Here is a 14,694-nt window from a genome sequence, read left to right as displayed (position 1 = left end):
ACATATTGCTCAAGTGAACCATACCAACAAGCCATAACAATCATAAATATATATTCCCCAAACAATGGAGCAGCTATGTTGTTCCTCAAACAAATTTTTCTCGAATTCAAGAGTCAAATTGACCGAAATATGATAATCTTGGGCAACTGTAACACACCTCTCTCATACCTGGATAGATCTTCCAAACAAAAAATGAATAAAAAACTATAGAACTCAATAATACAATTAATAACTTTGACTTAAGTGACATATATAGAATATTTCAACCTGCATCAAGTGGATAAACCTTCTTCTCAGCAGCACAAGGATGCTTCTCTAAAATAGACCAAATAATATGCCACAAAGCAACTCTTAGCAAATACAAAAGAGTAGAGATACTACCCTGCATTTTATCAGATCATAATGGAATTAAATTGGAAATCATGAGACAAAATAAAAATTCCTCCAACACCGGGACTGAACAATATGCTACTGAATGAACAATGGGTTGCAGAAGACATCAAGGAGGAAATTTAAAAATTTTGGAGGTAAATGAGAACATAGACACAACATATTCAAATCTCTGGGAAACTATGAAGGCAACACTAAGAGGAAAGTTTATTGCAAGGAGTTAATTCCTTAAAAGAAGAAAAAGTCAACAAATGAATGACCTCACACTACATCTCAAAGCCCTAGAAAAAGAAGAACAAATCAACACCAAAAGCAGTAGAAGAGAAGAAATAACCAAAATTAGAGCTGAAATCAATGAAATCAAAGCAAAAGAAAAAACTAAAAAAACTGACAAAACAAGAAGTTGGTGCTTTGAAAAAATAAATAAAATTGACAGACCCTTAGTTATGCTAATGAGGAGAAGGAGAGAGAAAACTCAAATTACCAGCATATGTGATGAAAAAGGTAATATCACAACTGATACTACAGAAATACAAAGGATAATTAGAAATTATTTTGAAAACATATACTCCAATAAAGTAGAAGCTATTGAAGGCATTGACAAATTCCTTAAGTCATACAATCTGCCTAGAATGAACCAGGATGATATACACAATTTGAGCAGACCAATATCAAGTGATGAAATGAAATACACCACCAGGGCCCTCGGCCACCCGCGCGCAGGTCCGCGGGGAGGGGCGGCCTATGGACGGGCCCACGGCGGGGCGTTCCTGAAGGGCGCCCTAGGCCGCCCGCATCGCCCCCCCAGATGTACTATGCGGTCTCCCAGGCGCGCGTGAACGCGGCCCCCGCGACCATGCTTCGGCCCCAGCGGCCTGGGGACGTGCAGCTCGGGGCCTCTCTGTACCAGTTGGTGGGCTATCGGCAGCCGCCTTCCTCTTCCTCTTCCTCCTCCACTTCCTCCTCTTCCACGACGGCACCCCTCCTCCCCAAGGCTGCGCAAGAGAAGCCAGAGGGGCCAGCCGAGCAGCTAGGCAACAGGCCGGGGTCTGGCGCGCACGCTGGCGGCAGTGCCCGGGCTGACGCCAAAGAGGAGCAGCAGCAGCAGCTGTGGCGCAAGATCAACAGCCGCGAGCGGAAGCAAATGCAGGACCTGAACCTGGCCATGGACGCTCTGCTCGAGGTCATCCTGCCCTATTCTGCGGCGCACTGCCAGGGCGCACCCGGCCGCAAGCTGTCCAAGATCGCTACGCTGCTGCTCACCCGCAACTACATCCTGCTGTTGGGCAGCTCGCTGCAGGAGCTTCGCCGAGCGCTGGGCGAGGGTGCCGGCCCGCTGTGCCGCGCCTGCTGCTGGCTGGCTTGCCCCTGCTAGCTGCCGCGCCAGGCTCAGTGCTGCTGGCACCCGGCTCCGTGGGCCCCCCCGACACGCTGCGCCCCGCCAAGTACCTGTCGCTGGCCCTAGACGAGCCGCCGTGTGGACAGTTCGCGCTTCCGGGCGGTGGCGCGGGTGGCCCCGGCCTCTGCACCTGCGCCGTTTGCAAGTTCCAGCACCTTGTCCCCGCCGGCCTGGGCTTGGCAGCGGTACAGGCTCAGTTCTCCAAGTGAGGCCCTGCCGGGGCCCTGGACGAGATGGGACTTCTGCCCGGCCTCCTGCCATCCAGCTTCCCCTCACCCCTGTGCCTCTGAGTCCAGGGAGAAAGGGGGCCCGAGTAAGAAGGGCATTTCGAATTTATTGGCCCAGAGGTAGGGACTGTCCAGCGCCTTCTTCCCCAGCCCTACTCCCCCAGGAAATTAAAGCACCCCCAGCAGATGTTACAAGGAACATCTAGGCGGTTTAGGTTCTAGGTGGATTCCACCCGTTTAAGGCAGAAAGTGAGCGTGTCACCCATCACCCAGCGAGTTCTCTCTCCCTGTCCCTAGAGCTGTGCGCCTCGCAGGACTGGTGTGGATTTTAGGAGGCTCTGTGTTCTGTTGGGATCCCTCTGGGTGGGGCGAAAGACCAGTCCAGAGTGCGACCTCCAGGGAGCGGTCCTCCTCCAGGCCTTGGGGGGGGGGATTTCGAACAGCGCGGACCCGCAGAGGAGTTGTTTGCTGGAGTCCACAGGCGCCTTGTTCCCAACAGCCAAGCCCAAACGTGTCAACGGAAACTATCGGACCTGGGAGGCCGAAAAAGACCAGTTAGTCCGCGCAGACCATCCGGGGCATCGCAGTTGGACTGACCCTCAGTGGCTCAGCGTTTGGCATCGCGGTGCCGCGGGTGGGGGCGGTGACAGCTCCAGCGTTGTTGGGTGTGCTGGGGTGGGAAGTCCATCGGCTTTGGTAGCCAGACTTGGAATGCTGTTTTTGAGACTCGCATAACCAGGTGTTTCGTTGCAGGGAGTATTTGCTCTTAAATCCTGGGGTCTTCTTAGCGTAGAACTCGAGTTTCACCTTTCGTCTCCCCTTCCCCAAAGGTAGCATAATCAACATTTGATCTTGCTTAAAAGCAAAAACCCACCACCCTTCATGTCATCTGTGTTCCGGATTTACTAAAATAGGTAGCAAGGCTTTTCGCAGTCTCCTTCATCTGAAGCTAGCTAATTAACGTTCTTTTACGTGAAGGAGGAGGACCAGGACTCCAAACCCCTACTGCTCCGCGGACCCAGCTGTTGTTGTCCCGGCCTGCCGGTGGCATTTTCTACCCTGTCCCTCAACCAGTCCTCAACCAGCACGTCCCACCGGTCGTGCTTCTCGCCGCTTTGCCGTTGAAGAATTACATAGATGACCCACCCTTCTTGATCCGTTAAGGCGTTAACCAATTACCCAAGATTATTATATGATTTATCAGCAGCTTTAATTCTTTATACTGCAAATTTTTAGTTGTTGGTAGTAGCCGAATTTAACTGGCATTTAATTTTACCTCTAACTTTGTTCCCTTGAGCTATACAGAATCAACAAAATAAAACATTGAAAGCTTAAAAAAAAAAAAAAAGAAAGAAATACACCACCAGAAGTCTATCAACCAAGAAAAGCCCAGGACTGGATGGATACATAGCCAAATTCTACAAGACCTTTAAGGAAGAAGTAACACTGATACTCTTCAATTTATTTCACTAAATAGAAAAAAAGAGAAAGCACTCCCATACTGATTCTATGGTGCCAATATCATCCTGATTACAAAACCAGGCAAAGATACATCAAACAAAAAAAAAAAACTTTAGAACAATATCTCTAATGAACATGGATGCAAATATTTTCAATAAAATTCTGGCAAATAAAATACAAAAACGTGTCAAAAATATTGTACACCAAGATCAAGTGGGAATTGATCCCAGGGATACAATGTTGGTTCAACATGTGAAACTCAATAAATGTAATTCATCACATCAATAGACTTAAAGATAAGAATCATATGATCATGTCATTAGATGTAGAAAAAGCATTTGACACGGGCGGGCGGGTCAGGCCCAGCAACCAGCCAAGTGACTGCAGCTGCACGCAACGGCGGGGAACGCGGACCGGACCCACTAGGACAGGTCCAGGGGATGGCTGAGGGCTAGGCCCGTCCCCTCCCCCAGTGTCTGCAGGTAGGCGGAACTGTGAACACCAGCAGAGCGGGCCCAAAGCCTGCTGAGGGGCGGAACCGGCCCCTCCCCCAGTGCCTGCAAGCTAGGCCAACCTGCAAGCCACGGGCGGGCGGGCCAGGCCCAGCAACCAGCCAAGTGACTGCAGCTACACACACCAGCGGGGAACGTGGACCGGACCCACTAGGACAGGTCCGGCGGACGGCTGAGGGCTAGGCCCGTCCCCTCCCCCAGTGTCTGCAGGTAGGCGGGACTGTGAACACCAGCAGAGCAGGCCCAAAGCCTGCTGAGGGGCGGAACCGGCCCCTCCCCCAGTGCCTGCAAGCTAGGCGAACCTGCAAGCCACGGGCGGGCGGGTCAGGCCCAGCAACCAGCCAAGTGACTGCAGCTACACGCACCGGCGGGGAACGTGGACCGGACCCACTAGGACAGGTCCGGCGGACGGCTGAGGGCTAGGCCCGTCCCCTCCCCCAGTGTCTGCAGGTAGGCGGGACTGTGAACACCAGCAGAGCGGGCCCAAAGCCTGCTGAGGGGCGGAACCGGCCCCTCCCCCAGTACCTGCAAGCTAGGCGAACCTGCAACCCATCGGGAGGTTAGGCCCAGCAACCTATGGAGTGACACAGGTGCCCCTGGCGCCTGCTGGGTAGGTGGACCTTTGACCGACCAGCAAAGCAGACCTAGGGCCTGCCAGCATGGTAGACGGATCACACTAATTGGAGGAGGATCACAGCCACTACCTGCCCTGCAAGGGTGATTTTTCAACTATACAAGAGCAATATAAATAAATAGAGGGGGAAAATATCAAAGACACAACAATTTCACCAAGCAGAAAGAAACGCCAGCAGTATGAAACGACAAGGAAAGAAAGGACCACAGGCAATGCAGGTCAACTCAACTTTAGAAGAGGTAATAGCTGCAACAGATGGAATGTCAGATAGAGAGCTCAGGACATACATGCTTCAGATGATCTGGAGTCTCAAGGAAGACATGAGACAGCAAAATCAGACAATGAAAGATCACATTGACAAACAAATCCAGGAAGTAAAAGATCAATTTCACAGGGAGATAGAGGTAATAAAAAAACAAATAGAAATACTAGAAATGCAGGAATCAATAAACCAACTTAAAAACTCAATTGAGAATACTACCAGCAGAGTGGATCACTTAGAAGATAGAACATCAGACAATGAAGACAGAGTATTTCAACTTGAAAAGAACATAGATAGCTCAGCAAGTCTACTAAGAAACCATGAGCAGAACATTCAAGAGCTATGGGATAATATCAAAAGACCAAACTTAAGAGTCATTGGGATACAGGAAGGCACAGAGCTCCAAACCAAAGGATTAAGCAATCTATTCAGTGAAATAATACAAGAAAACTTCCCAGACTTGAAGAATGAGACAAAATCCCAAATCCTAGAAGCCTACAGGACGCCGAATGTGCAAAATCATAAGAGATCCACACCTAGACACATTATAATGAAGATGTCCAACATACAGAATAAGGAGAGAATTTTAAAAGCTACAAGGGAAAGGAAGCAGATTACATTTAGGGGTAAACCAATCAGAATAACAGCTGATCTCTCAACACAGACTCTAAAAGCTAGAAGATCCTGGAATAACATATTTCAAACGCTTAAAGAAAATGGATTCCAACCAAGAATCTTGTATCCGGCGAAATTAAGCTTCAGGTTAGAAGATGAAATTAAAACCTTCCACGATAAACAAAAGTTAAAAGAATTCGCAGCTAGAAAACCATCTCTTCAAAAAATCCTTGGCAAAACATTACAGGAAGAGGAAATGGAAAATAACATTGATAATCAACAATGGGAGGTAGGACAGTAAAGGGGGGAAAGTAGTCAAAGAGGATAACAAATCAGGTTTAGTAACATCAATAAACAAATATGGATAGAAGAACAAACCATATCTCAATAATAACCCTAAATGTTAATGGCTTAAACTCACCAATTAAGAGACACAGGCTAGTAGAATGGATCACAAAACAAGACCCAACAATATGCTGTCTACAGGAGACGCATTTGATAGGAAAAGATGTACATAGACTGAAGGTGAAAGGTTGGGAAAAATCATATCACTCATATGGACTGCGGAAACAAGCAGGAGTGTCCATACTCATATCTAATAAAATAGATTTCAAGCCAAAGCTAATCAAAAGGGATAAAGAAGGACACTTCATACTGCTCAAGGGAACCATACACCAACAAGACATAACAATCATAAATATATATGCCCCAAATAATGGTGCAGCCGTGTTCATCAAGCAAACTCTTCTCAAGTTCAAGAGTCTAATAGACCACCATACAGTAATCATGGGAGAATTCAACACACCTCTCTCACCACTGGACAGATCTTCCAAACAAAAGTTAAATAAGGAAACTATAGAACTCAATGACACAATTAACAACCTAGACTTAATTGACATATATAGACTATACCACCCAACATCAAGTAGCTACACTTTTTTCTCAGCAGCACATGGAACCTTCTCAAAAATAGACCATATACTATGTCACAGGGCAACTCTTAGACAATACAAAGAGGTAGAGATAATACCATGCATCTTGTCTGATCATAATGGAATGAAACTGAAAATCAATGATAAAAGAAGAAAGGAAAAATCAAACATCACCTGGAGAATGAACAATAGGTTGCTGAGTGATCAATGAGTTTTAGAAGACATCAAGGAGGAAATTAAAAAATTCCTAGAGTTAAATGAAAACACAGACACAACATATCGGAATCTATGGGACACATTGAAAGCAGTTCTAAGAGGAAAATTCATTGCTTGGAGTTCATTCCTCAAAAAAAGAAAAAGCCAACAAATAAATGATCTCATACTTCATCTCAAAATCCTAGAAAAAGAAGAGCAAAACAACAGCAAAAGAAGTAGAAGGCAAGAAATAATTAAAATCAGAGCTGAAATTAATGAAATTGAAACAAAAGAAACAATTGAAAAAATTGACAAAACTAAAAGCTGGTTCTTTGAAAAAATAAATAAAATTGACAGACCCTTAGCCATGCTAACGAAGAGAAGAAGAGAGAGAACCCAAATTACTAGCATACGGGATGAAAAAGGCAATATCACAACAGACACTTCAGAAATACAGAAGATAATCAGAAATTACTTTGAATCCTTATACTCCAATAAAATAGAAGATAGTGAAGGCATAGATAAATTCCTTGAGTCTTATGATCTGCCCAGATTGAGCCAGGAGGATATAGACAACCTAAACAGACCAATAACAATAGAGGAAATAGAAGAAACCATCAAAAGACTACCAACTAAGAAAAGCCCAGGACCGGATGGGTATACAGCAGAGTTTTACAAAACCTTTAAAGAGGAACTAACACCAATACTTTTCAAGCTATTTCAGGAAATAGAAAAAGAGGGAGAACTTCCAAATTCGTTCTAAGAGGCCAACATCACCCTGATTCCGAAACCAGACAAAGACACTTCGAAGAAAGAAAACTACAGACCAATATCTCTAATGAACCTTGATGCAAAAATCCTCAATAAAATTCTGGCAAATCAGATTCAAATACATATCAAAAAAATTATACACCATGATCAAGTAGGATTCATCCCTGGTATGCAAGGTTGGTTCAATATACGGAAATCAATAAATGTTATCCACCACATCAATAGACTTAAAAATAAGAACCATATGATCATCTCGATAGATGCAGAAAAAGCTTTCGACAAAGTACAGCTTCCCTTTATGTGCAAAACTCTAGAAAAATTAGGGATAACTGGATCATACCTCAACATTGTAAAAGCAATCTATGATAAGCCACAGGCCAGCATCATTCTGAATGGAGAAAAATTGAAGGCATTCCCTCTAAGATCTGGTACAAGACAGGGATGCCCTCTCTCACCACTTCTGTTCAACATAGTCCTCGAAACACTGGCCAGAGCAATTAGGCAGACGAAAGAAATTAAAGGCATAAAAATAGGAAAAGAAGAACTTAAATTATCACTATTTGCAGATGATATGATTCTATACCTAGCAGACCAAAAAGGGTCTACAAAGAAGCTATTAGACCTAATAAATGAATTCAGCAAAGTGGCAGGATATAAGATCAACACGCATAAATCAAAGGCATTCCTGTATATCAGCGACAAATCCTCTGAAACGGAAATGAGGACAACTACTCCATTCACAATATCCCCCCAAAAAATAAAATACTTGGGAATCAACCTAACAAAAGAGGTGAAAGATTTATACAATGAAAATTACAGAACCCTAAAGAAAGACATAGAAGAAGACCTTAGAAGATGGAAAAATATACCCTGCTCATGGATAGGCAGAACTAACATCATCAAAATGGCGATATTACCAAAAGTCCTATATAAGTTCAATGCAATGCCAATCAAAATCCCAACAGCATATCTTGTAGAAATCGATAAAAGAATCATGAAATTCATATGGAATAATAAAAGACCCAGAATAGCAAAAACAATACTAAGCAGGAAGTGTGAATCAGGCGGTATAGCGATACCAGACTTCAAACTATACTACAGAGCAATAGTAACAAAAACAGCATGGTACTGGTACCAAAACAGGCGGGTGGACCAATGGTACAGAATAGAGGACACAGTAACCAATCCACAAAACTACAACTATCTTATTTTTGATAAAGGGGCTAAAAGCATGCAATGGAGGAAGGATAGCATCTTCAACAAATGGTGCTGGGAAAACTGGAAATCCATTTGCACCAAAATGAATCTGAATCCCTATCTCTCGCCGTGCACAAAAGTTAACTCAAAATGGATCAAGGAGCTTGATATTAAATCAGAGACATGGCATCTGATAGAAGAAAAAGTTGGTTATGATCTACACGCTGTGGGATCGGGCTCCAAATTCCTCAATAGGACACCCATAGCGCTAGAGTTAACAAATAGAATCAACAAATGGGACTTACTCAAACTAAAAAGTTTTTTCTCAGCAAAAGAAACAATAAGAGAGATAAACAGGGAGCCTACATCCTGGGAACAAATCTTTACTCCACACACTTCAGATAGAGCCCTAATAACCAGAATATACAAAGAACTCAAAAAATTAGACAATAAGATAACAAATAACCCAATCAATAAATGGACCAAGGACCTGAACAGACACTTCTCAGAGGAGGACATACAATCAGTCAACAAGTACATGAAAAAATGCTCACCATCGCTAGCAGTCAGAGAAATGCAAATCAAAACTACCCTAAGATACCATCTCACTCCAGTAAGACTGGCAGCCATTAGGAAGTCAAACAACAATAAGTGCTGGAGAGGATGCGGGGAAAGGGGCACTCTTGTTCATTGCTGGTGGGACTGCAAATTGGTGCAGCCAATTTGGAAAGCAGTATGGAGATTTCTTGGAAAGCTGGGAATGGAACCACCATTCGACCCAGCTATTCCCCTTCTCGGTCTATTCCCTAAAGCCCTAACAAGAGCATGCTACAGGGACACTGCTACATCAATGTTCATAGCAGCTCAATTCACGATAGCAAGCTGTGGAACCAGCCTAGATGTCCTTCAATAGATGAATGGATAAAAAAAATGTGGCATTTATATACTATGGAGTATTACTCTGCATTAAAAAATGACAAAATCATAGAATTTGGAGGGAAATGGATGGAATTAGAGCAGATTATGCTAAGTGAAGCTAGTCAATCTTTAAAAAACATATACCAAATGACTCCTTTGATATAAGGGGAGTAAACAAGGACAGGGTAGGGACGAAGAGCTTGAGAAGAAGATTTACATTAAACAGGGATGAGAGGTGGGAGGGAAAGGGAGTGAGAAGGGAAATTGCATGGAAATGGAAGGCAATCCTCAGGGTTATACAAAATGTCATATAAGAGGAAAGGAGGGGCAAGACAAGATAATACAAATGGAAGAAATGATTTACAGTAGAAGGGGTAGAGAGAGAAAAGGGGAGGGGAGGGGAGGGGAGGGGGGATAGTAGAGAATAGGACAGACAGCAGAATACATCAGACACTAGAAAGGCAATATGTCAATCAATGGAAGGGAAACTGATGTGATACAGCAATTTGTATACGGGGTAAAAGCGGGAGTTCATAATCCACTTGAATCAACCGTGTAATATGATGTATTAAGAACTATGTAATGTTATGAACGACCAATAAAAAAAATAAAAAAAGAAAAAAGAAAGAAAAAGCATTTGACAAAATACAGCACCCCTTCAGGTTCAAAATACCAGGGAAACTAGGGATAACAGGAATATATCCCAACATCATAAAGGCTATCTCTGCTAAGCCCCAGGCCAACATCATTCTAAATGGAGAAAATTGAAGGCATTGCCTCTAAAAACTGAAACAAGACAGTGATGCCCTCTTTCACCACTTCTATTTAATATAGTTCTTGAAATATTGGCCAGAGCAATTAGACAGATGAAAACAATTAAAGAGTTACATGGGAAAACAAAAACTCAAATGGGCACTAATTGATGAAAATATGATTTTATACCTAGAAGATCCAAAAAGATCCACCAGAAAACTTCTAGAACTAGTAATGAATTCAGCAAAGTACCAGGATATAAAATCAACACTGATAAATTAAAGGCATTTCTGTATATCAGTGACAAATACTCTGAGAGGGAAGTGAGGAAAACTACCCCATTTACAATAGCCTCAAGAAACAAAAATACATGGCAATCAATTTAAAGAACAAGGTGAAATATCTATACAATGAAAATTATAAAACGCTAAAGAAAAAAAAATGAAAGAAGACCTTATAAGATGGAAAAATCTACCTTGTTCTTAGATAGGCAGAATTAATATTATCAAAATGACCATACTAACAAAAGCACTATACAGATTTAATGCAATTCCAATCAAAATCCCAATGGTATTCCTCATTAAAATAGAAAAAGCAATCATGAAATTCATTTGTACAAATAAGAGACCCAGAAAAGCTAGAGCAATGCTTAGGAGGAAGAGTGAAGCAGGTGGCATTGCTATACCAGACCTTTGACAAAATACAGCCTAAAACTATACTACAGAGCAATAGTAACAAAAACAGGATAGTATTGGCACCAAAACAGAATAGTAGACCAATGGTACAGAATAGAGGACACAGAGACTAACCCACAAAATTATAATTATATTAGACAAAGGTGCCAAAAACATGCATTAGAGAAAAGATAGCCTCTTCAAAATATGGTGATGAGAAAACTAAAAATTTATACACAATAAAAAGAAATTAAATCTCTCTCACCATGCACAAAACATTAAAAAGTTCAAAACTTCAAATCAAAGTGGATCAAGGACCTAGGAATTAAACCACAGACCCTGCGCCTTAAAGAAGAAAAAGTAGGCCCTAATCTTCATCATGTGGGATTAGGCCCCAAATTCCTCAATAAGACTCCTATAGTGCAAGAATTAAAACCAAGAAACAATAAATGGGATGGATTCAAACTAAAGAGTTTCTTCTCAGCAAAAGAAACAATCTTTGAGGTGAATAGAGAGCCTACATCTTGGGAGCAAATTTTTACCCCTCATACATCAGATAGAGCACTAATCTCTAGGATATATAAAGAACTCAAAAAGCTAAACACGAAAAAGCAAATAATCTAATTAATAAATAGGCCAAGGACCTGAGAAGAAACTTCTCAGAAAATGATATACAATTAATGAACACATTTATGAAAAAATGTTCATTACTGCCAACAATTAGAGAAATGCAAATCAAAACTACTCTAAGATTTTAGCTCTCTCTTTTAATAATGGCAACTATTATGCATACAAACAACAATAAGTATTGGGGAGCATGTGGAGGAAAAGACACACTCATACATTGGTGGTGGGATTGCAAATTGGTGCAGCCAATATGGAAAGTAGTGTGGAGATTCCTTGGAAAACTTGGAATGGAACCCCCATTTGACCCAGCTATACCTCTTTTCAGTCTATACCCACAGGTCTTAAAAATAGCCTACTTCAGGGGCACAGTCATATCAATGTTTATAGCAGCACAATTCACAATAGCTAAACTTTGGAACCAGCCTAGATGCCCTTCAGTAGTAGATGAATGTATAAAAAATGGAGCTTATGTACACAATGGAATATAACTCAGCAGTAAACAAGAATAAATTCATGGCATTTGCAGATAAATGGAAGGCATTGGAGAAGATAATGGTAAGTGAAGTTAGTCAATTCAAAAAAAAATGCTGAGTGTTTCCTCTGACATAAGGAGACTGACTCATAGTGGGTAGGGAGAGGGGAATGGGAGGAAAAGACAAACTCTACATAGGACAGAGGGATGGGAGTGGAAGGGAGGGAGCAGGGTGTTAGCAAGGATGGCAGGATGTGATGGACATCATTATATAAAGTACATGTATGAAGACATGAATTGGCATGAACATACATTATATACAACCAGAGATATGAAAAATGTGCTCTATATGTGTAATAAGAATTATAATGCATTCTGCTGTCATTTACTTAAAAAATATAAAATGTGTTCTATATGTGCAGGAGAGATCGTAATGCATTCTGCTGTCATATATAACAAATTAAAATTTTAAACAATAAATAAATAAAACATTACCAGCAACAAAAACAACAAAATGACTATCACAAATAAAGACAGAGGTTTGCATTACAAATTTGAGAAAAGTGAAGAAATGTAAGAGTTGGCATGGCCCAGACACATGTGCCAGACAACTATCCTTTATTTCTCCATGATTATTAGGACTAAGTCATTAGCACAACACTACAGGAGTAAGATGTGTAGAAGACAAACCATCAGAAAGCTGACCTCAATTCATAGACATAATCAAGGACTGGCCCCTGTCGTGGCCGAAGAAGCACAGGCTGCTGTTCCCTGTGGAAAGTTGTGAATGTTGGGACACAGGGTGCATTAATCATTGCCACTCTTTACTTCACAGAAAGGTGTCTCTTTTTTTTTTTTTTTTTTTTTTTTTTTTGCCTGGTTCAGATGGAGAAAAATGTTACTGTGAAATTCTTTACACTTTGGCTATAACTTCTTTAAGATTTGATTTTTTATATATTTTAAAAGTAAGTAAATTGACAAATTATGTATTACAGTGTTTACAAGTAGGTTCTACACTGTTCTGAATAATAGCAAATTATATAAGAATAAGTAATCTCCAGATTTTATAGGTTTTCTTTGGTGACAGTATTTAATATAGGTAATTGACATATGGGATGATTCTTTAAAATATATAACCACAAATGAGTTTAGCAAATATATTGAATTATATTTAATCATTAAAAGGTGCATTGATGAAATAACACAATCTATGAAGGAAACCTTGAAATGATATGGTAAGTCACAGAAATATACCTTACGAAATAACTCAGCTTCTAATAATGCAATAGAAAGGTAGACAGAGTAACTTGTAAAGTTCAAACATGAAGAGGATTGTATCTAATTAAGAACCACGATCAATGAAATTAGGATGATGCTGAATGGCATCTTTATAATTTCCCTGACAACAACTGTCTTGGCATTACTCTCCTCACAGCTTCCTTTACCTGTTTGTTTCTGAGACTGTGGAGGAGAGGATTCAGGAAGGAAGGAACTACGGTGTAAAAGTCACACAGAACCATGTCCTGGAGGGTGTCAGAGGTTGCTGAGGACCTCAGGAACACATTTATGAGCCAGAACTGAGAAAAATGGACACCAGGAGAATGTGAGGGGTGCAGGTGGAGAAGACGTTCCCTGGGGCTCTGGTGGGAAATTTTAGCACAGCAGAAAATATGCGAATGTATGACATGGCAATAAAAAAAAAAGCAACCACCACAAATAGACAAGAATAAGAAACTTGTTGCTGGTGGTGTCAGAGCAGGAAAACCTCAGCAGAGAGAGGATGTCACAGAAGAACTGGTGGACCATGTTTGACTGGCAGAAGGAAAGCCGGAATGTGTTTCCTGTGTGCACACCTGAGTACAGCAGACCACTGAGCAGGGAAGCCAAGGTCATGCTGACACAAAACTGAGGATCCATTGGAGGGGCTGTCAGATGGCCACATAGCAGTCCCAGGCCATGATGGAGAGAATCAAAATCTCTACGTCTGCACAAAAAAGGACCAAGAAGATCTGTGTTGCACAACCAGTCACTGAAATGACCCCTTTGATAATGAAAGAGTTGACAAGGGCATTGGGGACAGTGATGGAAATGAAGCATATGTCCAAGATGGACAGGTTCCTGAGGAAGAAGTACATGGGCATATGCAGATTCTGTTCAGCAGTCGTGACCGTGATGATGAGAAGGTTCCCTAACAAGGTACCCAAGTAGGCCATTGGGAATACTGTGAAATAGAGGAAACTCAGATCCTAGCCATCAGGAGAGCCCAGGAGGAGAAATTCAGTCACCATTGTGGCATTGGCCGTTTGCTGAAAATTCTGGTTGCCTGGCAAGATAAATAGATGAGAGAGGAAGGAAAAAATAATTCATACAATTATTTTACATATTTATGTCCAGAGTGTTTTCTTGTATTTCACATTAGCTTTCCCTGCAGAGGAAAGGTCACTCTTCTTTTTCTGATATTTTTAATCATTTTTAACCATAGTGCATCTCCCAGTGCAGGTGTGGAGGCCTGCAGCCCATGGTCTACGTGTGGCCTTCAGAGCTTGTCTTCAGTTTCCCCATCAAGGCTCCTCTAACCTCCTGAGACTCTTAAGCAGAGCACTAGCAAGTATTGGTCACCTTCTCTCCTGTTTGATCACCTGTGTGACAATACGT

At 41.9% G+C, this 14,694-nt stretch overlaps 1 pseudogene; it reads left to right on the top strand.

Moving 5' to 3' along the window:
* Window positions 1–1,198: 1,198 nt before the first annotated feature.
* On the top strand, window positions 1,199–1,998 carry LOC144254134 (oligodendrocyte transcription factor 1-like; annotated as a pseudogene).
* Window positions 1,999–14,694: the final 12,696 nt, after the last annotated feature.

Source organism: Urocitellus parryii, chromosome 1 (assembly GCF_045843805.1).
Source record: "Urocitellus parryii isolate mUroPar1 chromosome 1, mUroPar1.hap1, whole genome shotgun sequence".
Classification (NCBI taxonomy): Eukaryota; Metazoa; Chordata; class Mammalia; order Rodentia; family Sciuridae; genus Urocitellus; species Urocitellus parryii.
Note: the sequence above shows the minus strand (reverse complement) of the source record. Positions and strands in the feature narration are given on the sequence as shown.